This window comes from Hemitrygon akajei, chromosome 4, assembly GCF_048418815.1.
Source record: "Hemitrygon akajei chromosome 4, sHemAka1.3, whole genome shotgun sequence".
Classification (NCBI taxonomy): domain Eukaryota; kingdom Metazoa; phylum Chordata; class Chondrichthyes; order Myliobatiformes; family Dasyatidae; genus Hemitrygon; species Hemitrygon akajei.
Window position 1 is genome coordinate 166263855 of NC_133127.1, and position 26363 is coordinate 166290217.

General features: G+C 41.7%; 1 protein-coding gene across 2 annotated transcripts in view; it reads left to right on the top strand.

The window, feature by feature from the left end:
- nbeaa (neurobeachin a) overlaps window positions 1–26363 on the top strand; it is a 772475-nt gene that overhangs the window by 66195 nt on the left and 679917 nt on the right. The gene's annotated exons all lie outside the window — the stretch shown is intronic.

Below are 26363 nucleotides of genomic sequence, written 5' to 3' on the forward strand. Positions count from 1 at the left end.
TTCAAGGTAATTGTTGATACCTTCAAATTATTATAAGTTCCTTACTTGTTGAAGTAGTGAAATTGTTTTATTTTTATTCCTGGCTGTTTCTGGTATCTCCAAGATCTAGTGCATAAAACTGCAGGGAGAAAAACAGTTTAGAATTTACTACTTATTTCTCACCTACTATCAGAAATTGCTGCTTTTTGAATACAAACACACGCAGAACTGACGCTATTTAAAAACTATTCACTGTAATCATGGTGTAGTGTCTTATGGCCACACAAGTGCATGTAATTGATGCTAGTTAGAAACATTTTGGTGACAGTCTCCTGTCCCAATTAAGTAGCATAGTGTCCTAAATAAATGAAGGGAATGCCGTCTATTTTCTCAATTATTTTTTGCTCTTTAAGAGTTGTCTCAAATAAGCGGCTGCCACAATTAACTGATGGCATAATTAAATGTAATCCACTGTATTGCAGAAGATTAACATTTAGCCTAAGGTACAATTGCAACACAAGCTAAAAATAAACAATATAAAGCTACTGGTGCTTCATAAGTCATGAAACCTGGGTGTTGGCAGGGAGTTCAGTAGTTTCGCAACCTGGGGAAGAAGCTGTTTACAATCTTAACAGTCCTTGCTCTAATGCTGCGTTAGCTCCTGTCTGTTGGTAGAGGGTTAAGGGATTGCGGGGCAGAGTAAGGGATCCTTGACAATGTTAAGGGCCCTGCCTACGCTGCCCCCGATTAAATATCTTGGATGGGTGGAAGAGAGACCCTAACGGTCCTCTCAGCAGTCCTTGCAATCCTTTGTTGGGTTTTGTGGTCAAATGCCTTGCAGTGCTCATACCTGACAGTGATGCAGCTGGTCAGGACACCCTTAGTGTGCTCCTCTTATTGCTTAGAGTAGGAGGGAGGAGCCTCACTCGTGCTTTCTTGACTAAAGAGGTGGTATTGAAGGACCATGTGAGGTTGTCTGTTATGTGCACTCCCAGAAACTTGGTGCTCCTGAGTCTGTGGAGAGAATATCACTAAAATATAACTTTTAAAGTAGAATCTAATGGAAATAAATTGTCAGATATTACATGTTAACTTAAGATTTTTATGTAATAACTGGCCAACATCCGATGTAAATAGCCACATTTCTTGAAGACTTGCATAGAAATATAATCAATCTTTCATTTGATACTGGTTTCATAATAGGAGCTTTGAATAATTTGAACTATTTGAATAATCCTTACTAGAAATGCTTTGGATAATTTCTTGACTAAATAGTGAGAGATTTGTTCAGAATCTTAAATGGTACTTTTTATTTAAGCTTTTAATCACATTTAAGAAAACATACTAAATCCTCTGTCAATCTGTGGAATGTAAATCCTATCTTAGACAATAAAAGAGTGTTCAAGTTCATGTGCTTTTCAAAAATACTTTAATTCTGTTTGATATAGCTTGCATATGATAAAATTAAAGTAATATGCACACAGTGATGTACGATTATTTACCAATGTAATACAAGTTACTGAAAAGCATAAAAGTAAAAAGTGACATAGTGTGGAATCAAAGAATCCCTGTACCACAGAAGATTATTTTTGTTATCAAGCCCATGTCAGCTCTTCCTGGAGCAATCCTATTTTCTTTCTTCTTTCATATTTTCCTGAAAAATATTCTCTCCAATCCCTTTTGAAGACATTGATTTTGTTTCCAACATTCTCCAACATTTTTAAAGACATGAATTCCAGTTCTTAATTTCTCAGTTGCAAAACAAAACTGTTCTTCACATCACTCTCATGCCTTTAGTCTGAAAATGTATTTGTTCCCCAGCTAATTGTTGAACTGCGGTGGGGGGAGCGGTTAGAGAACGAGAATACAGCTTCTTACCATTCTAATGATAACTGTATTGTCAAGTTTTGGCAAGAACTTTTATTGAATTTCAGTCTATTCTGCTATGTTACTTATTTTATTATGCAAAAATATTCTAGAAACTGGCTTGCCATATTTTTAAAATATGAAATCACTCTAGAGGATTTATTTTAAAATCCATTAGTGTGATTTTAAATCGTGTAACTAGGAATCGTGCAGATCCAGTTTTCCTCGTTATCATGTACAGTACTGTGCAAAAATCTTAGATACCCTAGTCTTTTTAATATAAATTTTGTTTTAGATGTTTATTTTCTGTCTTCTGCATTAGTGTGTCAGTAGAAAAGAGCAAATTTTAGATTTCCAAACATTAATTTTCCAAAATATTAAATGTTACAGAGACATTTTTGTATTTTGTTACAGAGAGTAAAGAAAGTATTAAGTAAAAAGAAAACACTTTTCAGGATGAGGGTGTGGTAGCTGTGACAGTTTAACCTTCAAATCATCAGTTGTTACACCATGGCAAGAATGAGCATAGCAACAACACACAAGGTGGTCATTCTACATCAGCAAGATCTTTCCAAAACACAAATTTTACGGCAGGGTTTCAAGATGTGCTGTTCAAGCTGTTCTGAAGAAGCACAAATAAGTGGCAAGGTTGAAGACCAGAAATGTGGTTGGCCATGGAAACTCTCTGCAGCAGATGAGAGAGATATCTGACTGACGTTCCTTCTAAATCAGAAGAGATCCAGCACTGCTATCAGCTCTGAACTCACAGTAACTACTGGAACCTAAGTTCACCCCTCTACAGTCTGGAGAAGTCTTGTCAGAAGTGGTCTTCATGGAAGAGTTGCTACCAAAAAGCCATTCCTTAGAAGTGGAAACAAAAGCCAGAAGACTCACCTACACACAAAAAAACAAGGACTGGGGTGCTGAACAATTGCAGCAAGTGCACTGGATTGAAAAGTCAGTATTTGAAATTCATGGCTCAAACAAGAGGCAGTTTGTCCATAGAAAAGCTGGAGAGCCCTGTATGGGGGAGTGTCTACAGTCAGTAGTAAATCACAGAGGAGGTTTCCTGCAGGCTTAGGACTGCTTTTCTGGTCAAAATTAATGGAATCCTCAGTGCTGAGAAGTATAAGATTCTAAGATTCTCGCTTCTTAGTGCAATACTTTCAGGGAGGCTTCTGATCGGTCACAGCTTCATTCTGCAGTGGGACAATGATCCCAAATACATGGCCAAGGTCATGTAGAACTATTTTCAATGAAAAAAACAACAAGGAATTCTGCAACAGATGGTATGGCATCCACAGAGCCCTGATTTCAACATCTCTGAGGTTGTCTGGGATTACCTTCAGAGTCAGAAGCACGTGAGACGGCCAAAGTCTGCAGAAGAACTGTGGCAAGTTCTTTAAGATGCTTGAAACAACCTATCAGCAGATTTTCTTATAAAAAAAAAATGCAGGACAGTGCACCTAAATGAATTGATGCAGTTTTAAAGGCAAAAGGCAGTCACACCAAATATTGATTTGATTTATTTCTTTTTTACTGCTTACTGCCCTTTATAGTTTTTTTTTGATATTTAGAATGACTACTTCATCTTGAATGCCATGTGATTTAAACTTCTGGAGCAGCTTTGCACATGAGACTTTGTCAAAGGCTTTGTTGACGTACATGCAGACAATGTCCACTGCCTTTCCTCCATCATCTTTCTTGGTAGCCTCCTTGAAAATCTCAATAAGATTGGTTAGACATGACGTACCATGTACAAAGCCATGTTAATTATCTCTAGTCAGGTCCAGTCTTTGCAAGTACTTATATATCTTATCCCTCAGAATATTTTCCATGACTGATTTATTCTTAGAGCCTTCCTAGATGTGTCAACTCTTATCAGCATTTCCTTTTAGTCTGAAGCTGAATAGCTTCTGTCATGGAGTGTTAAGTAAAACAGTTCAGAAATTGACCTGATTAGGCATCTAATTGGGATGCCTAATCCACTGCAGACTGATATAAGTAGTTAAAGGTAGCAATGAGGGAAAATTAAATAGATACTAGTTTGGTCAGAGATCACTCAAAAACAATTATTCCATCAAAATCACCAAGTTTATCACAAATATAAAAATAATCTTAAGCATGAGGTTAAACATTTTACAAAATGGTGCCATATTGTATTTAACAATGTAGTAAAGAAACTGTTTTCATACTTGAGTGTTATAAATTGGTTTCTATATTGTTGCTTTGTTTTGTGGCTGTCTGCAAGAAGATGGATCTCCAAGGTTGTATTCTGTATAGTATGCAGTTTATACTAAATCTTGATAATAAACATACTTTGAACTTACTTGCCTTAAGCCTTCCTATCCAATATCACACCATATTAATCACAATAACAGACATCAGTAAGCTTCCATTTCTGTCACTGCTTTGCAAACAAAAATTTTGACTCAAATTCTGATCTTTCACATTTCCTGCATTAAGGCTGCTTTGCTGTTGGGGTGGTAATTTGCTCTGGTGTGCAAGTTAGTAATTCCCATTCTCTTCAATGTCTACCTAGGTTTTGGTGACATCAATGGGGTTAAGATATCTATTGCCCCAACATAATTAAGTATCGTTTACCTCATGGCTTCTGCTGAATGATTTAAAGGTAATCATTTGCAGGCCGCAGTCTGCTTAAAATTAATGTCAATTGGCTTTAACCTGATGTTTAGGGCTAAAATAGCCATCTAGTCACCCAGTTGTATTCTTGCCTTGTTTATTCCATTACTGCTTTTACTTTTTTCTTTTCAAAATGGAGATTGCTGAGAGAAACAGATATAGCGGCGAAGTGTATTACTTTATTGTGCAATCATAAAAAGTTCATCCTCAGGAGAGGCAGCAGTAAAATTGTTAGCATATATGCTGTAGGTATGTGCAAGATGAGTTGGGGAGGAAGAATTTGGAATGATTTGATTGGCTGGTTCTGGTTCCCCTTGCTCAGGACTACAAAGGCTTAATAGAGGGTTGAGAGGTAAACTTTGCCATATTTTTTTCAAACACACCTTGATAGTTATTGAAGACTAATGTGATGATTCTTGACCCTGACTATCATAATCAGAATCAAGTTTAATAATAAAAAGCCTTAACTTACAATAAGAAATATATATGTATTTCTTTTTAAATTTAGTTTATTTATGTACAGCAGGGGTCCTCAACCTTTTTTGCACCGCAGACTGGTTTAATATTGGCAATATTCTTGCGGACCGCCAACGGTGGGGGGGGGGGGGCGGTGTTAATCATGACAGGAATATAGGTGATAAGTCAACTATAAGTCACTTACAAGTGATTAATGCACTCAGTTTTGTTTCTAAAGGATTTATGTAATGAATTTAATATTAAACACACGGCGTGTATTTTTCTCGCATGAATATAGTGATCAGTCAGTTATACGTCACTTATAAGTCAATAGCATCATAACATTTTAAGTAACGTTTAGACATTAAACACACAGCGCATATTTTCCTCGTATGAACATATAAAATCATTGCAACACACCAATATCGCTGAATCGGTGGGAGCCCTGGGCTTGTTTCCCTGCAACAAGATGGTCCCATTGAGGGGTGATGGGAGAAAGCAATATTCAAAGGGGGTTGCTTATGTCCAGTCTATTCTGCAATTTAGTTTTTGTTGCATTCATTGCAGAAAACCCAGCGTCGCAGAGATATGATGTTGGAAATGGAAGCAACGTTTTCAGTGCTTTCGTGGCTATCTCAGGATGTCTTGACTTTGATCCAGAATGCCGGCAGAGATGTTATGTCAAACATACTTTTCAGCCCACTGTCATTTACAAGCTCGAGGAGTTGATATTCTTCCCGCGCTGACATGGATGATTCACCGGGGACATTCACAAATGTCCTTTGCATGTCCTGGGTCACTTGTGTTTGGGAAGTAACGCTCGAATTCAGTCCACAGCGAAGATAGGTGATCTTCCAACAGCTGTGAGAAGGAAGGTGCAGCCTCAATCTCTCCCAAAATCCCAGCTAATGTTGAGAACATGTCAAATATGCCCCTGTCCACTTGCCATCCCCATAGTTTGTTTGGCCTTGAAAGCAGACACTTTATCTGCCAACTTGAAGACAGTTGTCATTCTCCCCTGAAGTGACAAATTGAGATGATTGAGCAGGTTGAAGATGTCACACAGATAAACGATAAGCGAGTTTTGCTATCCATTCCTCGTCACATAGTGACTCGTTAAGCTGTTCCAACAGTTGTGCTTTGACGTCCTCCGCTATGTCATCGATTCTCCTTGAAACTGTGGTAGCTGAAAGAGAAACCTGTACCATCTTGTTAGCTGTACCTTCTCTCAACAGTTCACGGCACGTGTCCTTGGCAGCAGGCAGAATCAATTCTTCAACAGTGAAAGGCTTCTTAGCCTTAGCAATACGGCTAGCCACTAAGTACGACGCTCACAGAGCAGCAGCATTTGTGGAGGTGGTGGCTCTCAGCACTTGCTTCTGTCCCTCTTGCTCATGTTTTTTCCGCTCAGAAAACTCAACGGGTTTGTCTTTAAGTGCAGTGTGCTTGGACTCAAGGTGCCGAAGCAGTTTTGAGGGCTTTATTGCCTCATTAGACAGCTTGTCTCCACATATCACCCACAGAGGGCTTGGAGCGTGCGAGTCACCAGTCGCATTAAAGCCATATTTTATGTACAACTCGTCATATTTTCTGTTGAAGGAAGCTTTCTTTTGCAGTCTCGGCCTCAGCTGTCTCTGCATTATCATCATCGTTAGGCCTTTTATGCCCCCTACCACCTCTTCCAAAGAAACTCTCAACCGACGTTTGTTTTTTACTCATTGTGTAGTTGTAGGTTAATGACCGACTGATGACTTCATGTGCATTCAAGTTTAACAGTGGGCGTGACAATGCAGCTGACTCATATCGTTTCATATAACCAAATCATATCTTTTGTCACGGCCCGGCAGCACATGCTTTGCGGCCCGGTGGTTGAGGACCACTGATGTACAGTATATATACAGTACTGTGCAGAAGTCCTAGGCACAGTGTAGCGAGGGTGCCTAACACTTTTGTACAGTATTGCCGTAATTTTATGTTCTGCTACCACAAAAGAAGCATATTTCAAGACGTATGTAAGTGATGATAAACCCAATTCTAATGCGGATCCCTATTGTAGATTGAGAGTGGAAAGAGCGCAGGGAGAAGAGAATTATTGCTGGATAAAGGAGAAAGAAGAGGGGAGGGTGCTGGAAGCACCAGAGAGACATTCTGTAATGATCAGTAAACCGATTGTTTAGAATCAAATAGCCTTGACTGGTGTCTCAGGGCTGGGTGTGTCTGCACCCACGGCATCCCCTACCCCTGGCACTCCTCCTTTGCCATCTGTTCCACATTCATAAGACCATAAAACAGGGGTGTCAAACTCATTTCAGGTGACGGGCCGGATTGAGCAAAATGCAGCTTCATGCGGGCTGGATCAGTCGGACGCGTGTGAACGCAGCTTTCGTTGCCTCCGTTTTTTCAGCCTGCTCTCATGTGTCTCAGTCTCTGCTATAACTACAAAGTGTTTCACTTTACAAATTCCGTTTCTTATGAAGAAGACTGCCGAACAAGACTGCCGAATAAACACTAAAAACCCTGAAAACCTGGTACCTGAATAAACTCAGCATTAGCCATATCATATGCCATAGGCGCTTCGATTACTGGGGCCAGCTTTAATAGTAATTAGATATTATCTCGCGGGCCAAAGATAATTCCACCGCGGGCCGGATTTGGCCCGCGGGCCTTGAGTTTGACATATATGCCATAAGACATAGGAGCAGAATTAGGCTATTCAGCCCATTGACTTGGCTCTGCCATTTCATCATGGCTGATCCATTTTCCTCTGAACCCCATTCTCCTGCTTTCTCCCCATAACCTTTACACCCTGACTAATTGAGAAACCTATCATCTCTCCTCTTCCTTAAATACACCCGACGTCCTGACCTCCACAGCTGCACGTGGCAACGAATTCCACAGATTCACCATCCTCTGGCTAAAAAAATTCCTTCTCAGTTCCATTCTAAATGGATACTCCTCTATTCTGAGGCTGCGCCCTCTGCTCTTAGACATCCCTCATCTTAGGAAACATCTATCACCATCCAGTCTATCTAAGTATTTGAACATTAGAGAGGTTTCAATGAGATCCAGCTTTGTTTTTCTAAACTCCAGCGAATAAAGGCCCAGAGCCATTAATCGCTCTTCATATGATAAGCTTTTCATTCATGGAATCATTCTTGTAAACCTCCTTTGAGCCTTCTCCAATGTCAGCATATTCTTTCTTAAATAAATGGCTCAAAACTGCTCACAATATTCCAAGTGAGGCCTTACCAGTGCTCTATTACATCCTTTTATATTTTAGTTTCCTCGAAATTAATCCTAATATTGCACTTGCGTTCCTCACCACCGACTCAACCTGCAAGATAACCTTTAGGGAATCATGCATGAGTACACTTAGTCCCTTTGCCCCTCAAATTTTTGAATTTTCTCCCCATTTGGAAAATAGTCTACACTTTTATTGCTTCTGCAAAGAGCATGAATGTACACTTCTTGATTCTGTATCCTATCTGCCATTTCTTTGCCCTTTCTCCTAATCTGCCCAAGTCCTCCTGCAGACTCCCTGCTTCCTCAATACTACCAGCTTCTCCACCTATCTTCGTATCGCCTATAAACTTGGGCCACAAAGCCATCAATTCTGTGATCCAAATTATCGACATGCAATGTCAAAAGAAGCAGTCTTAGGCTATCCGCTTGATCTCTGCCTCTTATCATCATATACACCCCTATCAAGTCCCCTCTCATCCTCCTTTCCTCCAGAGAGAAAAATTCCTAGCTCATTCAACCTATCCCTATAAGACATACTCTCTAATCCAGGCAGAACCCTGGTAAATCTCCTTTGTATCTTTTCTATAGCTGCTTCATCTTTCCTATAGTGAGGCAACCAGAACAGAGCACAATACTTTGTATGGTTTAACCAGAGTTTTACTGAGCTGCAACATTAGTTTGTGGCTCTTGAACTCAGTCTCCTGACTAATGAAGGCCAACATATCACATGATATCTTAATAAACCTATCATCTTGCGCAGCAGCTTTGTGGTATCTGTGGACGTGGACTACAGGATCCCTCTGTTCCTGCAGACAGCTAAGAAGAATCCTGCCATTAGCCCTGTATTTTGCCTTAAAATTCAATGTTCCAAAGTAGAATGTTTCCCACTTTTCTAGGTTGAACTCTGAATCTGGCACTTCTCAGCTTGACTCTGCATTCTGTCAGTGTCCCGCTGTAACCTACAGCAACCTTCCACAATAGCGTTCAAGCTATCTGCAAATTTACTAACCCAGTTTTCCATTTCCCCATTCAAGGCATTTATAAAAACCACAATGAGCAGAAGTCCCAGAACAGATCCCTGCAGAACGCTATGGGTCACTGACTTCCAGGCAGCTTACACTCTGCCTTCTGTGGGCAAGTCAAGTCTGAATCGACATAGCCAATTTTCCTTGGATCCCATGTCTCCTGACTTTATGAATAAATCCACCATGGGGAACCTTATCAAACTCTTTCCTAAAATCCATAGACACTACATCTACTACTCTAACCTCATCAATGTGCTTTGTCACATCCTCAAAGAATTCAATCAGGCTCGTGAGACATGATCTGCTCCACACGATGTCGTGCTGACTATCCCTAATCAGACTATGGTTTCTTGTCTCCAAGAATCTTCAATAACTTAGCCCACCACTGAAGTAAGACTCAATGGTCTGTAATTTCTAGGGTTATTCCTACTCCCTTTCTTAACAAAGAAATAATATTTATCACTGTCAAATCACCCTCAAATCAAGAAGGTACGGAAGCCTCAGGACTCACACCACCAGGTTCAGGAACAGTCATTACCTCTCCAGTATCAGGGTCTTGAACCAAAGAAGATAACTTCACCTAATTTCACTTGCTTTATAATTGAAATACTCCTACAACCTGTGGACTCACTTTCAAGGACACTTAATCTCATATTCTTGATACTTATCGCTTGCTTGCTTATTTATTTATCTATCTATCTATCTGTTTAATTATTATGATGTCTTTTATTTTTGTATTTACTCAGTTTCCTGTCTTGCACACTAGTTGAATATCTAGTTGATGCGGTCTTTCATTGATTCTATTATGGTCATTATTCTGTTGAGTATGTCTGTAAGGAAATTAATCTCAGTGTTGTATAAGATGATATGTATGTACTTTGATAATAAATTTACCTTGAACTTTTGAACTTTGATCATCTGGTGCTGCTCCTTTGGCCAGTGAGAGTGCAAAATTCACATCAATCACAGCAATCTCTTTCCTTGCTTACCCTAGCAACCTGGTGACTTACCTATCCGAAGCTCAGCATGTCAGGCAGCATCTATAGAGAAGAGTAAACAGTTGATGTTTTGGCCCAAGACCTTTCTTGAGGACTGAGAACAAAGGAAGAGGATGCTAGAATAAAAAAGAATTGGAGGAGGGGAAAGAAGCTTGCTGGAAGGTGATCGGTGAAGCCAGGTGGTTGAGAAAGGTCTAGGGCTGGAACAGAAAGAATCTGATAGAGGAAAGTGGACAATAGGAAAGAGGGGAGGAGGAGGGGACTCGGGGAAGTAAAAGGCAGGTGAGAAGAAGTAAAGGTCAGTGTGGTGAATTGAGAGGGGTGGGGAAGGTTTGTTAACCAGAAGGAGAATCAATATTTATGCCTTCAGGTTGGAGGCTATCCAGGCTGATTATAAGGTATTTCTCCTCCACCTTGAGGGTCGCCTCATCTTGGCACGAAAGGAGGCCATGGATCAATATGTCAGAATTGGAATGGGAATTAAAATGTTAGGCCACTGTGAAGTCCCGCTGGCGGTGGATGGTATGCAGGTGCTCAGTGAAGTGATACTCCAGTTTACGATTTCTCACCAATGTAGAAGAGGCCTCATCAGGAGCACTGGACATAATAGACGACCCCAGCAGATTCGCAGATGAAGTGTTGCCTCACCTGGAAGGACTAATGTTAACATCCTAATGCTTTTCAGAACATTTAGCACATCCTCTTTCATAACGTTAACCTGTTCTGGCTTATCAGGCTGTATTTACTAGACTAGAACAATGTCGCGGAACTTTCATGGGTTTGTAATAGGATTAATGTACTAATTTGTTGTACTCTTATTGATTGGGGAGAATGGCGGTGAAGTCAGACCTGTGTGTATTTTTTAGGTGTGGTGACTCCAGGAGAAGATTTCGCGTTTAATAAATTTCAGTAAGGCATCTTTAATTTTGTTCTTATTTAATTTTATCCATACTATTCTTTGGCCTGAACAGTCACATACTTATAGATAGATAGATAGATACTTTATTCATCCCCATGGGGAAATTCAACTTTTTTCCAATGTCCCATACACTTGTTGTAGCAAAACTAATTACATACAATACTTAACTCAGTAAAAAAATATGATATGCATCTAAATCACTATCTCAAAAAGCATTAATAATAGCTTTTAAAAAGTTCTTAAGTCCTGGCGGTTGAATTGTAAAGCCTAATGGCATTGGGGAGTATTGACCTCTTCATCCTGTCTGAGGAGCATTGCATCGATAGTAACCTGTCGCTGAAACTGCTTCTCTGTCTCTGGATGGTGCTATGTAGAGGATGTTCAGAGTTTTCCATAATTGACCATAGCCTACTCAGCGCCCTTCGCTCAGCTACCGATGTTAAACTCTCCAGTACTTTGCCCACGACAGAGCCCGCCTTCCTTACCAGCTTATTAAGACGTGAGGCGTCCCTCTTCTTAATGCTTCCTCCCCAACACGCCACCACAAAGAAGAGGGCGCTCTCCACAACTGACCTATAGAACATCTTCAGCATCTCACTACAGACATTGAATGACGCCAACCTTCTAAGGAAGTACAGTCGACTCTGTGCCTTCCTGCACAAGGCATCTGTGTTGGCAGTCCAGTCTAGCTTCTCATAAATACTGATCGCAGCATTTCAGTGGTAAACCCAACTGTTTTCCTCAAGCATGTTGATCAAATGACAAGTTCCCTGAGAGACACCACCTTATATACCCTCTTGAGTGAGTAAAGTGTGGGTGAGGCTTAATGCTTGAGCCTGAATCTGGCTGAGTCTGAATTGCCTATTCCTGATTGGTTAGTTTAAATTGGCCTTGTTCTGATAGGTTGTCCTTTAGCCCAAACCCTCCATACAGATGGTTATTGTGCCAGACAGTGGCAGCTCAACTGAAAAGCTAAGAAGAATTTGCCAAAAATATGGTGGCCAGTTAATAGCAAAATAGTGAGGACACAATTAGAAAAAGGCTAACCAAAGTGGCTCCTAGAAGACCTAAGGAACTGTGTCAGGGAATTATATACTCCATACCTCTATCACCATGTCAAAAAGTATATATTGGTTAGACTGGAAGGCCATTGAAGACCAGGATGGCAGAACATAATGGAAACAATCAACTTCTGCCATAAATATACCCATGGACTTGGCCTTCACTACAGTCTATGGCAGAGCATACCACAGATTTAATACTCTCTGGCTATTAAAAAACCTCATTACCTCTGATCTAAAAGGTCACTCCTCAATTCTGAGGCTGTTCCCTCTAGTGCTGGATACCCCCACCATCTACCTGATCCAGTCCTTTCAACATTTGGTAGGTTTCAATGAGATCCCCATGCATTCTTCTAAATTCCAGTGAGTACGGACCCAAAGTTGCCAAACACTCCTCATATGTTAAGCCTTTCTTTCCCAGAATCATCCTTGTGAATCTCCTCTGGCCTCTCTCCAATGTCAACGCATCCTTTCAGAGATATGAGATCTAAAACTGTTGACAAGACTCAAAGTGCGCCTGACTAGCGTTTTATAAAGGCTCAGCATTATTTCCTTGCTTTTATATTCTATTCCCCATGAAATACATCCCAACATTGCATTTGCCTTCTCTACTCACCCTGTAAATCAACCTTCTGGGAGTTTTGCACAAGGACTCCTAAGCATCTCTGCACCTCTGAAGTTTGAGCCTTGTTCCCATTTAGATAATAGTCTGCACTATTGTCCCTTTTACCAAAATGCATTATCATACTTTTCCAAACACTATATTCCATCTGCCATTTTTTTGCCCATTCTTCCAATTTGTCTAAGTCCTGCTGCAATTGCATTGCTTCCTCAGCAATACCTACCCCTCCACCTAACCTTGTATCATCTGCAAACTTTGCCACAAAGCCATCAATTCCATTATCCAAATCACTGACAAACAATGTGAAAAGTAGTGGTCCCAATACTGAGGAACACCACAAGTCACCGTTAGCCAACCTGAAAATGCCCCTTTTATTCCTACTCGCTGCCTTCTGCTTGTCAGCCATTGCTCTATCCATCTGTAATACCTTAGGATTTTATCTTGTGAAGCAGCCTCATGAGTGGCACCATATGAAATGCCTTCTGAAAATCCAAGTAAATGACATCCACTGCCTCTCATTTGTCCACCCTGCTTGTTCCTTCCTCAATTGATGGGAGGACAGGTAGTGTTAAGGAAACAGGTAGGCTGCAGAAGGACTTAGATTAGGAGAATGGGCAAGAAAGTGGCAAATGAAATACAATGTTGGAAAATACATGGTCATGCACTTTTGTAGTAGAAATAAATGTGTGGATTATTTTCTAAATGGGGAGAAAATCCAAAAATATGAGATGCAAAGGGTCTTGGGAGTCCTTGTGCAGAACACCCTAAACATTAATTTGCAGGTCGAGTCAGTGGTGAGGAAGGCCAGTGTAATGTTAGCAGTCATTTGAAGAGCAGCATGTGATGCTGAGGCTTTATAATGCACTGGTGAGGCCTCACCTTGAGTATTGTGAAAAGTTTTGGGTTCCACATCTGAGAAGAGATGTGCTGGTATTGGAGAGGGTTCAGAGGCGGTTCACAAGGATGATTACGGGAATGAAAGGGTTATCATAAGGCTTTGGGTCTGTACTCGCTGGAATTTAGAAGTATGAGAGGGGATCTCATTGAAACCTTTTGAATGTTGAAAGGCTTAGACAGAATAGATGTGGAAAGAATGTTTTCCATGGTGGGGGAGTCTAAAACAAGAGGGCACAGCCTCAGGATAGAGGGGTGTTCATTTAAAACAGAGATGCAGAGAAATTACTTTATCCAGAGGATGGTGAATTTGTTACCAAAGGCCGGTGTGGAGCCCAGGTCGTTGGGTGTATTTAAAGCAGAGATTGATAGGTTCTTGATTGGACACGGCATCAAAGGTTATCGGGAGAAGTCCAGGGAATGGGGTTGAAGAGAGGAAAAAGGATCAGTCATGATCGAATGACGGAGTTCACTCGATGGGCCAAATATCCTAATTCTGTTCCTATGTCTTATGGAAGAAATTTAACAGATTTCAGGCAAGATTTCCATTTACAGAAACCATGCTGACTTTGACTTATTGTATTGTTAATCTCCAAGTACCCCAGAACCTCATCCTTAATAATAGACCCCAACCATTTCCCAACCACTGAGGTTAGGCTACATGGCCTATAATTTCTTTTGCCTTCCTCACTTCTAAAAGAATGGCGTGACTTTTGCAATTTTCCAGTCCTCTGGGACCATGCATGAATAAAGTGATTCTTGAAAGATCATGACCAGTGCATTCATTATCCCTTCAGTAACCTTTCTCAGCACTGGGATGTAGTCTATCTGATCCAGGTGACTTATCCACCTTAAAACCTTTGGGTTTGCTTAGCACATTTCCCTTTTTAATAGTAAAGGCACTCACTTCTGCTTGACACTCGTGGACCTCTGGCACACTGCTAGTGTCTTCCAATGAGGACCCATTAAGTTCATCTGCCATTTCTTTGTTCCCCATTACTACCTTACTGGCATCATTTTGCAATGGTCCAATAGCAACTCTCACCTCCCTTTTACTCTTTATATAAATGATAGAACTTCTAGTATCCTGCTTTATATGACTGGCAAGTTTGCACTCCTATTTCATCTTTTCCCTTTTTATAGCTCTCCTAGTTGTGTTTTGTTGGATTTTAAAAGCTTCCCTATCATCCAACTTTCCACTCATATTTGCTACCTTATATGCTCTTTCCTTTGCTTTTATGCAGTCCTTAACTTGTCAGCCATAGTTGCCTACATTTACCATTTGAGAACTTCTTTTGTAGAACAATATCTATTCTGCACATTGTGAACTATTCCTCAGAAACTTCAGCCATCTCTGCTTTGCTGTCATCCCCATCAGTATCTCCCTCCAATCCACCTGGTCAAGCTCCTCTCTCATGCCTCTGTAATTCCCTTTATTCCATTTTGATATTGATACAAGTGAGTTATGCTTCTCCCTCTGAAATTGCAATATGAAATCAACCATATTATAATCACCGCCTTCTAAGGGTTCCTTTACATTAATCTCCCAAATAAGATCTTGGTTATTACACAACACCTAATCTAAGATGGAGTTTTTCCCGAGTAGGCTCAAGTATAAGTTGCTCTAAGAAGCCATCTCGTAGGCATTCAACAAATTTCCTCTCTTGCGATCTGACACCAACCTGATTTTCCCAATCCCCTTGCATATTGAAGTTCTGCATTACAATTGTGTAATTGCCTTATTACATGCCTTTTCCAGCTCCTTTAGCAATCTCAACCCCACATCTTGGCTACTATTTGGAGGCCTATATATGATTCCTTTGCAGTTTTTTCACCCTTGCAAATTCTTAACTCTACCCACAAAGATTCAACATTCTTTGACCCTATGTCACTTCTTTCTAAAGATGTACAGGTTTCCCCCGCTATCCAAAGGTAGAGCGTTCATATGAAACTGTAGGCCGAAATATCATAAAGTGAAGAAGCAATTACCATTATGGGAAAATTTTTTGACTGTTCCCAGACCCAAAAAATAACCTACCAGATCATACCAAATAACACATAAAACCTAAAACAACACAAACATATAGTAAAAGCAGGAATGATATGATAAATATACAGCCTATATAAAGTAGAAATATTGTATGTACGGTGCAGTTTCACTTATCAAAATTGGGAAGACAGCGAGCCCAAGTTGATCTGGAGAAAAAAAATTGGCATGTACTCGCATATGTACGTACACGCGTATGCACATATACGTATACGCATGTACACGCATACGCACACAACTGCCCGCACAAGGCTTCACGGTCATTGTAGTCTTTCTTGGGATAAACATAAAGCGGGTGTCTTTTTTTCATAAAAGCGAAAATCCTCTTTGGTTAGTGAAAACAGGTACTAATGTAGGTCTTTCGTAACGGCAAGCTGTCGTAAAGCGAATGTTTGCAAAATGGGGCCACCTGTAATTCCAAGAGAGCCACGCCACCACCTATGCCTTCCTGCCTGTCCTTTCGATACAATGTATCTACTTTGATGTTAAACTCCTAACTATGGCCGCCTTTCAGCTATGACTCAGTAATGCCCATAACATCATACCAGCCAATCTCTAATTGAGGCATGAGTTCGTCCACCTTATTCTGATTGCTACGCGCATTTAAATGCAGCACCTTCTTTCAGTCTTGCATTCTTTGCGCTTGAGTTTTTCCTCTGTGGTGCGATTTAACTCTTTGCTCAGTCTGATTTGGACCCAGTGATTAGCTTGTCCTTTCTTACATTCACGTTACATCCAATCACCTACTTGTAAACCTGCTGGCTGATCCTCAGCTTTATCATTTTGGTTCCCATCCCCCTGCCGTATTAGTTTAAACCACTCCCAACAGCTCTAGTAAAGCTTGCTGGGATTCAACCCATCCCTTTTGTACAGGTCCCACCTGCCCCAGAAGAGGTCCTAATTATTCAGAAATCTGAATCCCTGCCCCCAATCCAGTTCTTCAGTCACTGCCATCTCATTTTATTCCTATCATTACTGTTGCCTTGCACAGGCAGCAATCCCAAGATTAATAGGGTTTGCCCTAAAAAATTGACCAATCAGACAAGGCCAATTCAAACTAACCAATCAGGAACAGGTAACTCAGATCCAGCCATTCAAATTTGAGCATTAAGTCCTGCTCATGCCCTGCTCACTTAAGAGGGTATAAAAGGAGGTGTCTGCAGGAGGATGTCATTTTACTAACTTGTAGCTGAAGAAGACAGTTGAGTTTACAGTTGAAACATTTCAATAGTATCTGTAAACACGTGATGGTTAAGGCCAAAGGATCGTATGGATAGATTTGATAACCAGTCATAAAGCTTTCCTAGTCACTTAATTAATTTTCTTGCAATAAAGAACATTGTATCTTCAGAGTTGTTAACTGTACATACATGAAAGCTTTTATTTGAGTACAAAGCAGATGCAAATCTTTCAATATCTCACCATTTAAAACTCCTCCACTTGTTTGATTTTTTCCCCCCATCAAAGTGGATGGTATTTCATTTTTCCAACTTGTGTTTAATGAGATAATTTTTCCAAATTACATTGCATGGTATTTGATCAGTGGCAAATCAAAGATCAGCAGAGGGAGAAGACGTGACTCATTCAGGTTGACGAGTGAACTTTAACAAGCAGTGCTTCACAAGAGTTTTGGCGTTTGAACAGTGGTGAATCAGAGATTGAGATTCATGAGGAAGAGCAAATTAAAATAAATCAGGGTATGTGGAGAGACCTTTGTTGGAGTGGCTGTTATGTGAGTGGACAGTGTTAGAGTGGGGTTTTAGAAGCTTTAGCTCTTTGAGGCTTCAGCGAGGAGTCTCTTCAATAAGCAAAAAGCTGTAGCTAGATTATTTTTCAGTTTATTGATTGTTTCCTTCATTAAAATTGCACAGTTAGAGCAGTAGGGATGCTAGACAGGATAGTTGAATGCTCCTCTAGTGGGATATGGTAAGGCAGAGAGATCTCTTGTGTTCCTGAAGACTTCTTCTGGAAGACATGGAGGGATTGTTTACGGAGTCTCTGTGTGTGGAAGTTAAGAACAGGAAGGGGTCAATAACTCAACTGGGTGTTTTTTATAGACCACCCAATAGTAACAGGGATGTTGAGGAGCAGATAGGAAGACAGAGTCTGCAAAGGTGTAGTAATAACAGGGTTGTCGTTATGGGAGATTTTAATTTCCCAAATATTGATTGGCATGTCTCTAGAGCAAGTGTTTTAGATGGGGTGGAGTTTGATAGGTGTGTTCAAGAAGGTTTCTTAACAAAATATGTAGATAAACCTACAAGAGGAGAGGCTGTACTTGATCTGGTATTGGGAAATGTACCTGGTCAGGTGTCAGATCTCTCAGTGGGAGAGCATTTTGGAGATAGTGATCACAATTCTATCTCCTTTACCATAGTATTGGAGAGGGATAGGAACAGACAAGTTAATAAAGCATTTAGTTGGAGTAAGGGGAAATATGAGGCTATCAGGCAGGAACTTGGAAACATGTTCTCAGGAAAATGTACGAAAGAAATGTGGCAAATGTCAGTGAATATTTGCGTGGAGTTCTGTATACGTATGTTCCAATGACACAGAGAAAGGATGGTAGGGTAAAGGAATGGTGGTGTACAAAGGCTGTTGTAAATATAGTCAAAGGAAAAGAAGAGCTTATGAAAGGTTCAAAAAGCTAGGTAACGATAGAGAGCTAGAACATTATAAGGCTAGCAGGAAAGAGCTCAAGAATGGACCATGAGAAGGCCTTGGCAGACAGGATTAAGGAAAACCTCAAGGCATTCTACAAAAATGTGAAGAGCATAGGGTACAAGACATTTTGGATCGAGGCTTCAGCATTATTGAATTGAATTGACTTTATTACTTGCATCCTTCATGTACATGACGAGTAAAAATCTTCATGTTACGTCTCTGTCTAATTCATATAGTAATTTATAATAAATATTATGTACAACAGGCTAGTCAATATAACATAGAAATGCATTTGTGTAAGTATGAGTTAAGCAGTCTGACGGCCTGGAGTGGGAGGGTGAGCAGCCAGCAGTTGTGGGTACCAGTGACATAGGTAGGAAGAGGGATGAGGTTTGCAAAGTGAATTTAGAGAGTTAGGTGCTAGGTTGAAGCACAAGACTTCCAGGGTTGTGATTTCAGCCATGTGCTATTGTGGCCAGAAATAGATGGTTAAAGAGTAGTAGTAGGAAGGAGGACTTTAAATTTTTGGATCATTGCAATCTTTTCCAGGGAAGGTGGAACCTGTACAGAAGCACCAATACTGGGAGGACTAATATCTCAGCAGGGTAGTCTACAAGTACTGTATGGGAGGGGTGGTGTTTAGAGTTGCAAGGGGATGGGAACCAGAGTGCCAGAACAAATAGTTGAGTGGTTCTGCAGACAGATGTTGTTAAGATGTCAGACAAAGTTAGGAAACAAAAGGTTGAGTATAGTGGGACTAATATTCTGAGTTGCGTATATTTCAAAACAAGAAGTATTGTAGAAAAGACAGATGAGATCAGGGCCTCGATCAACATGTGGAATTATGATATTGTAGCCATTAGTGAGACATGGTTGCAGGAGGGTCAGGACTGGCAGCTGAATATCGTGGAGTTATTTTGCTTTAGACCTGATAAAGCGGGAGGAATTAAAGGTTAGCATTACTAGTCATTAAATGTCACAAAAGTGTTTAGTCAGTTCAAACTGGAGACCATGTCTACTCAGGCTTTATGGGTGGAACTTGGGAATAAGAAATGTATGATCATATTAACAGGGTTATATTATAGACCACCCAACAGTCTGTGGGACTTAAGGAAGCAAATTTGTAGAGACTGTTGGCTGATCTAAAATATAACCCCATAAACATGATCATACACAGACTCTTGGAAGAAACGTAAGATTGTGGTGGTGATTTTACCTTTTCACATATTGACTGGGACTCCCATACTATAAAAGGACAAGATGGGATAGAGTTTGTCAAATGTGTTCAAGAAAGTTTCCTTAATCCATACATTGAAGCCACAATGAGAGAATGTGCTATTGATCTCCTATTAGGCAATGAGAAAGTGCAGGTGACAGATGATTGTGTAGGGGAACACTGCATCTAGTGATCATAATGCCATTAGCTTCACGGTAATTATGGAAAGGAATAGTTCTGGTCTTCTGGTTGAGATTCTAAATTGGAGAAAGGCCAATTTTAATTGTATTAATTTTAATCAGTTTAATTGAGGGGAAGTTGTTGGAGAAATCCTGAGAGGCAGGATTAACGAGCATTTAGAGAGACATAATCTGATCGGGGATAGTCAGCATGGCTTTGTTAAGGGCAGGTCATACATTACGAACCTGATTGAATTCTTTGTAGATGTAACAAAACACATTGATGAAGGTAGAGCAGTGGATGCAGTGTATATGGATTTCAGTACAGCATTTGATAAGGTTCCCCATGTGAGGCTCATTAAGAAAGTCATAAGGCCTAGGATTCAAGGAGACCTTGCTTTGTGGATCCAGAATTGGCTTGCCCACGGAAGGCAAAGGGTGGGTTGTAGATGGTTCATATTCTGCATGGAGAACAGTGACCGGCGGTGTTATGCAGGGATTTGTTCTGAGGCCCCTCCTCTTTGTGATATTTACAAATGACCTGGATGAAGAGCTAGAAGGGTGGGTTAGTAAGTTTGCTGATGACATAAAAGTTAGGTGCGTTGTGGATAGTCTGGAAGGTTGTTAGAGGTTATATTGTGACATCACTAGGATGCAGAACTGGGCTGAGAAGTGGCAGATGGAGTTCAACCTAAATAGGTTGAATTTTGAAGTGGTTCATTTTGATAGGTCAAATTTGAAGACAGAATATAATATTAATGGTAAGACTCCTGGCAGTGTGGAGAATCAGAGAAATCTTGGGGTCCGTGTCCATAGGACAGTCAAAGCTGCTGAACAGATTGACAACGACAACCCAGGCATATTGAAAACCCGGACTCCAGCACCATCAATGTGGGTTCCGACGACCATGGACAGCTTCAAAGCGATTGTGCAATCACCGACTGCGACTCCAGCCTTGAACTCCAGGCTGGGTCTTCACATGCTGCGATTGTGACTCCTGTCTCCCCTTCCCCCACCACCACTCTGCAATCCCCTCTCCCTCAGATCCCATCATCAGCACCTGGGCCCTCAGAGGCTCCATTTTCCTCTCACCCCAACCTTTCCCTCTCCACTGACACTACCAGCCTCCCTCCCCCCTCTGATCCCATCTCTCATCCGTGCCGGGTCTTTACCATTCCCTCCGACCTTCAACTCTCTGAGGCAGAGCGCTCTGTCCTCAGTAAGGGCCTCAGCTTTGTCCCCCTTCGCCCACGCCTCAGCGAGTTCCGCGTACGCCATGACACTGAACTCTTCTTGTGCCGTCTCCGTCTCCGAGCTTATTTCTTTGGCAAGGACTCTCCTCCCCCCACCGATGACCCCTTCTCCCGTCTTCAACCCTCCTCCCCTTCATGGATACCCCGCTCTGGTCTTCTGCCTGCTCTGGATCTCTTTATTGCTAATTGCCGATGGGACATCAACCGTCTCGACTTTACCGCACCGTGTTCCAATTCCAACCTAACTCCTTCTGAACGCTCTGCTCTCCGCTCCCGCTGCACCAATCCCAACCTTACTATAAAACCCACTGATAAAGGGGGAGCTGTTGTTGTCTGGCATACTGACCTCTACCTGGCTGAGGCACAGCGAGAACTCTCTGATACCTCCTCTTATTTACCCCTTGATCATGACCCCACTAAGGAGCACCAGGCCATTGTCTCCTATACCATCACCAACCTTATCAGCTTTGGGGATCTCCCATCCACTGCCACCAACCTCATAGTTCCCACACCCCGCATTTCCCGTTTCTACCTCCTACCCAAGATCCACAAACCTGCCTGTCCAGGTAGACCTATTGTCTCAGCTTGCTCCTGCCCCACCGAACTCATTTCTGCATACCTTGACACTGTCTTATCCCCCCTTGTTTAATCTCTTCCCACCTATGTTCGTGACACTTCTCACGCTTTGAATTTTTTCAATGATTTTAAGTTCCCTGGCCCCCACTGCCTTATTTTCACCATGGACGTCCAGTCCCTATATACCTCCATCCCCTACCCAGACGGTCTCAAAGCTCTTCGCTTCTTTTTGGATTCCAGACCTAACCAATTCCCCTCTACCACCACTCTCCTCTGTCTAGTGGAATTAGTTCTTACTCTCAATAATTTCTCCTTTGGCTCCTCCCACTTCCTCCAAACCAAAGGTGTAGCCATGGGCACCCGCATGGGTCCTAGTTATGCCTGCCTTTTTGTTGGCTTTGTGGAACAGTCCATGTTCCAAGTCTATACGGGTATCCGTCCCCCTCTTTTCCTTCGCTACATCGACGACTGCATTGGCGCTGCCTTCTGCACGCATGCTGAGCTCATTGACTTCATTAACTTTGCCTCCAACTTTCACCCTGCCCTTAAATTTACCTGGTCCATTTCCGACACCTCCTTCCCCTTTCTTGATCTTTCTGTCACCATCTCTAGAGACGGCTTATCTACTGATATCTACTGTAAGCCTACAGACTCTCACAGCTACCTGGACTATTCCTCTTCCCACCCTGTCTCTTGCAAAAATGCTATCCCCTTCTCACAACTCCTCTGTCTCCGCCGCATCTGCTCTCAGGATGAGGCTTTTCATTCCAGGATGAAGGAGATGTCTTCCTTTTTTAAACAAAGGGGCTTCCCTTCTTCTACCATCAACTCTGCTCTCAAACGCATCTCTCCCATTTCCCGCACATCTGCCCTCACCCCATCCGCCCGCCACCCCACTCGTGATAGGGTTCCCCTTGTGCTCACCTACCACTCCACCAGCCTCCAGGTCCAACATATAATCATATAATTCTCCATAACTTCCGCCACTACCAAGCACATCTTTCCCTCCCCCCCTTTCTGCTTTCCGCAGGGATCGCTCCCTACGCGACTCCCTTGTCCACTTGTCCCCCCCATCCCTTCCCACCGATCTCCCTCCTGGCACTTATCCTTGTAAGCGGAACAAATGCTACACCTGCCCTTACACTTCCTCCCTAACCACCATTCAGGGCCCCAGACAGTCCTTCCAGGTGAAGTGACACTTCACCTGTGAGTCGGCTGGTGTGGTATGCTGTGTCTGGTGCTCCCAGTGTGGCCTTTTATATATTGGTGAGACCTGACGCAGACTGGGAGACCGTTTCGCTGAACACCTATGCTTGGTCTGCCAGAGAAAACAGGATCTCCAAGTGGCCACACATTTTAATTCCATGTCCCATTCCCATTCCGATATGTCTATCCATGGCCTCCTCTACTGTCAAAATGAATCCAAACTCAGGTTGAAGGAACAACACCTTATATATGGGCTGGGTAGCCTCCAACCTGATGGCATGAACATTGACTTCTCTAACTTCCGTTAATGCCCTTCCTCCCCTTCTTACCCCATCCCTGACATATTTAGTTGTTTGTTTTTTTCCTCTCTCTCTGCCCATCACTCTGCCTGTTCTCCGTCTCCCTCTGGTGCTCCCCCCTCCCCCTTTCATTCTCCCGAGGCCTCCTGTCCCATGATCCTTTCCCTTCTTCAGCTCTGTATCACTTTTGCCAATCACCTTTCCAGCTCTTAGCTTCATCCCACCTCCTCCGGTCTTCTCCTATCATTTCGCATTTCTGCCTCCCCCCACTACTTTAAAATCTCTTAGTATCTTTCCTTTCAGTTAGTCCTGACGAAGGGTCTCAGCCCGAAACGTCAACAGTGCTTCTCCTTATAGATGCTGCCTGGCCTTCTGTGTTCCACCAGCATTTTGTGTGTGTTGTTTGAATTTCCAGCATCTGCAGATTTCCTCGTGTTTGAACAGATTGACAATGTTGTTATGAAGGAGTAAAGTGTGTTGCCCTTCATCAACTGTGGGATTGAGTTCAAGAGCCATGAGGTAATGAGGTAATGTTAGACCCCACTTGGAGTACTGTGGTCACCTCTCCACAGAAAGGATGTAGATAGAGTGCAGAGGAGATTTACAAGGATGTTGCCTGGAATGGAGAGCATGCCTTATGAGAATAGGTTGAGTGAATTTGGCCTTTTCTCCTTGGAGCAACAGTGGATGAGAGGTGACCTGATAGAGGTGTATAAAATGATGAACCTCTTTGAGCATGTAGATCGCCAGAAGTTTTTTCCCAGGGCTGAAATGGCTAATGCGAGGGTGCATAGTTTTATGGTGCTTGGAAGTAGGTACAAGGGGGATGTCAGAGGTAAGTTTTTCACACAGAGAGTGGTGGGTGTGTGGAATGCACTGCCAGCAAAGGTAGTAGAGGCAGATACAATAGGGTCAATAGGGTCTTTTAAATCTTTCTTAGATAAGCACATGCAGCTTAGAAAAATAGATGGTATGCGGTAGGGAAATTCTAGGCAGTTTCTAGAGTAGCTTTCATGGTTGGTACAACATTCTATGTTTGTATTGGAAAGGTTCTGCCGGGTGTGGATTGGGACAGGTCGCTTTCTGGCAAAGGTGTACTTGGTAAGTGGGAGGCCTACAAAGTGAAATTTGAGAATATAAAGCTTGTATGTGCCTGGCACAGTAAAAGCCAAAGATAACAGTTTCAGAGAACCTTGGTTTTTGAGAGATATTGAGACAATTAGAAACATAGAAAACCTACAGCACAGTAAGGTCCTTTGGCCCATAAAGTTGTGCCAAACATGTCCCTACTTTAGAAATTACTAGGCTTACCTGTAGCTCTCTATTTTACTAAGCTCCATGTACCTATCTAAAAGTTTCTTAAAAGACCCTATCGTATCCACCTCCACCACTGTTGCCGGCAGCCCATTCCACGCACTCACCACTCTCTGAGTAAAAAACTTACCCCGACATCTCCTCTGTACCTGGGAAAAAGCCTCTGGCTATCCACACGATCAATGCCTCTTAACATCTTATATACTTGTTAAGAAAAAAAAGGGGCTGCATAGCAGGATTGGGCAGGTAAGAACAATGAAATAATTGAGGAATATAAGAAATGCAAGAGAGCACTTGATAAAGAAATCAAGGGGGTTAAAAGAAGATATGAGGTTGCTCTAGCAGACAAGGTGAAGGAGAATCCTAAGGGCTTCTACAGATATGTTAAGAACCAAAGAATTACAAGGGACAAAATTGGACCTTTGTAAGATCAGAATGTTAATCTGTACATGGAGCCAAAAGAAATCTTAAATTGATATTTTTGCATCTGTATTTACTCAGAAGATAGACACAACGTCAGTAGAAGAGATGCAAATCAGCAGTGAAGTCATAGGCCCTATACAAATTTCAGAGGAGCAGGTGTTTGCTGTCTTGAAGCAAATCAGGGTGAATAAATCCCAAGGGCCTAACAAGGTGTTCCCTTGCACCCTGTTGGAGGCAAATGGAGAAATTGCAGGGTCCAATGAAAAAATATTTAAAGCATCCTTAGCGATAGCTGAGGTACTGGAGGATTGGAGGCTAGCTAATGTTATTCTGCTGTTTATGAAAGGCTTTTAGAATAAACCAGGAAATGACTAGAAGGGCTGAGATTGCCTGTTTCCGTGCTGTAATTGTTATATGGTTGTTATAGGCCAGTGAGCCTAGCATGAATAGTGGGAAGGTCAATGGATGGTATTCTTTTTTTTTGTAATTTATTTTTTTATTGACATTCATCAAACAAACATTTCCATAAGATGTATTTCAGACATTGTACATATATATCATATAATCATATATATCACAAAATCTCCACAAAGTATTTATCTGGGGTATACACTTATAGAAAAGAGTGGAAAGAAAAAACAAGCAAAAGGAAATAACTATGTACAAGTAGGGATTCTAATAGACCAGATATTGGATAGACAACAATTGATTGGGGATAGTCAGCACGGCCTTGTGCATGGTAGGTCATGTCTAACTAATCTTATAGAGTTTTTTGAGGAGTGGGTGTTGTTTGCATGGACTTCAGCAAGGCATCTGGCCAGGTCCTGCATCAGAGGTTGGTCAAAAAGGTTCAATTGCTTGGTATTCAAGATGAGGTGGTAAATTGGATTAGACATTGGCTTTGTGGAAGAAGCTAGAGAGTGATTAGTAGATGGTTGCCTCTCTGACTGGAGGCCTGTGACTATTGGAGCGCAACAGGAGTCAGTGCTAGGTTCGTTGTCTGTTATTTACTGTATATGAGTGATCTGGATGATCATGTTGTTAACTGGATCGGCAAATTTGCAGATGACACCAAGATTGGGGGTGTAGTGGATAGCGAGGAAGACGATGAAAGCTTGAAGTGGGATTTGGACCAGCTAGAATAATGGGCTGAAAAATGGCAGATGAAATATAATGCAAATGAGTGTGAGATGTTGCACTTTGTGAATACCAACCATGGTAGGTCTTACACAGTGAATAGTAGGCACTGGGAAGTGCGGTAGAACAAAGGAATCTGGGAATACTGGTCCATAATTCATTGAAAGTGGCATCACAGGTAGATAGGGTTGTTAAGAATGCTTTTGTTACATTGGCCTTCATAGATCAAAGTATTGATTTCAGGAGTTGTGATGTTATGTTGAAGTTGTTTAAGATGTTGGTGTAGCCTAATTTGTCATATTGTGTGCTGTTTTGGTCACCAACCTACAGATAAGATCTAAAA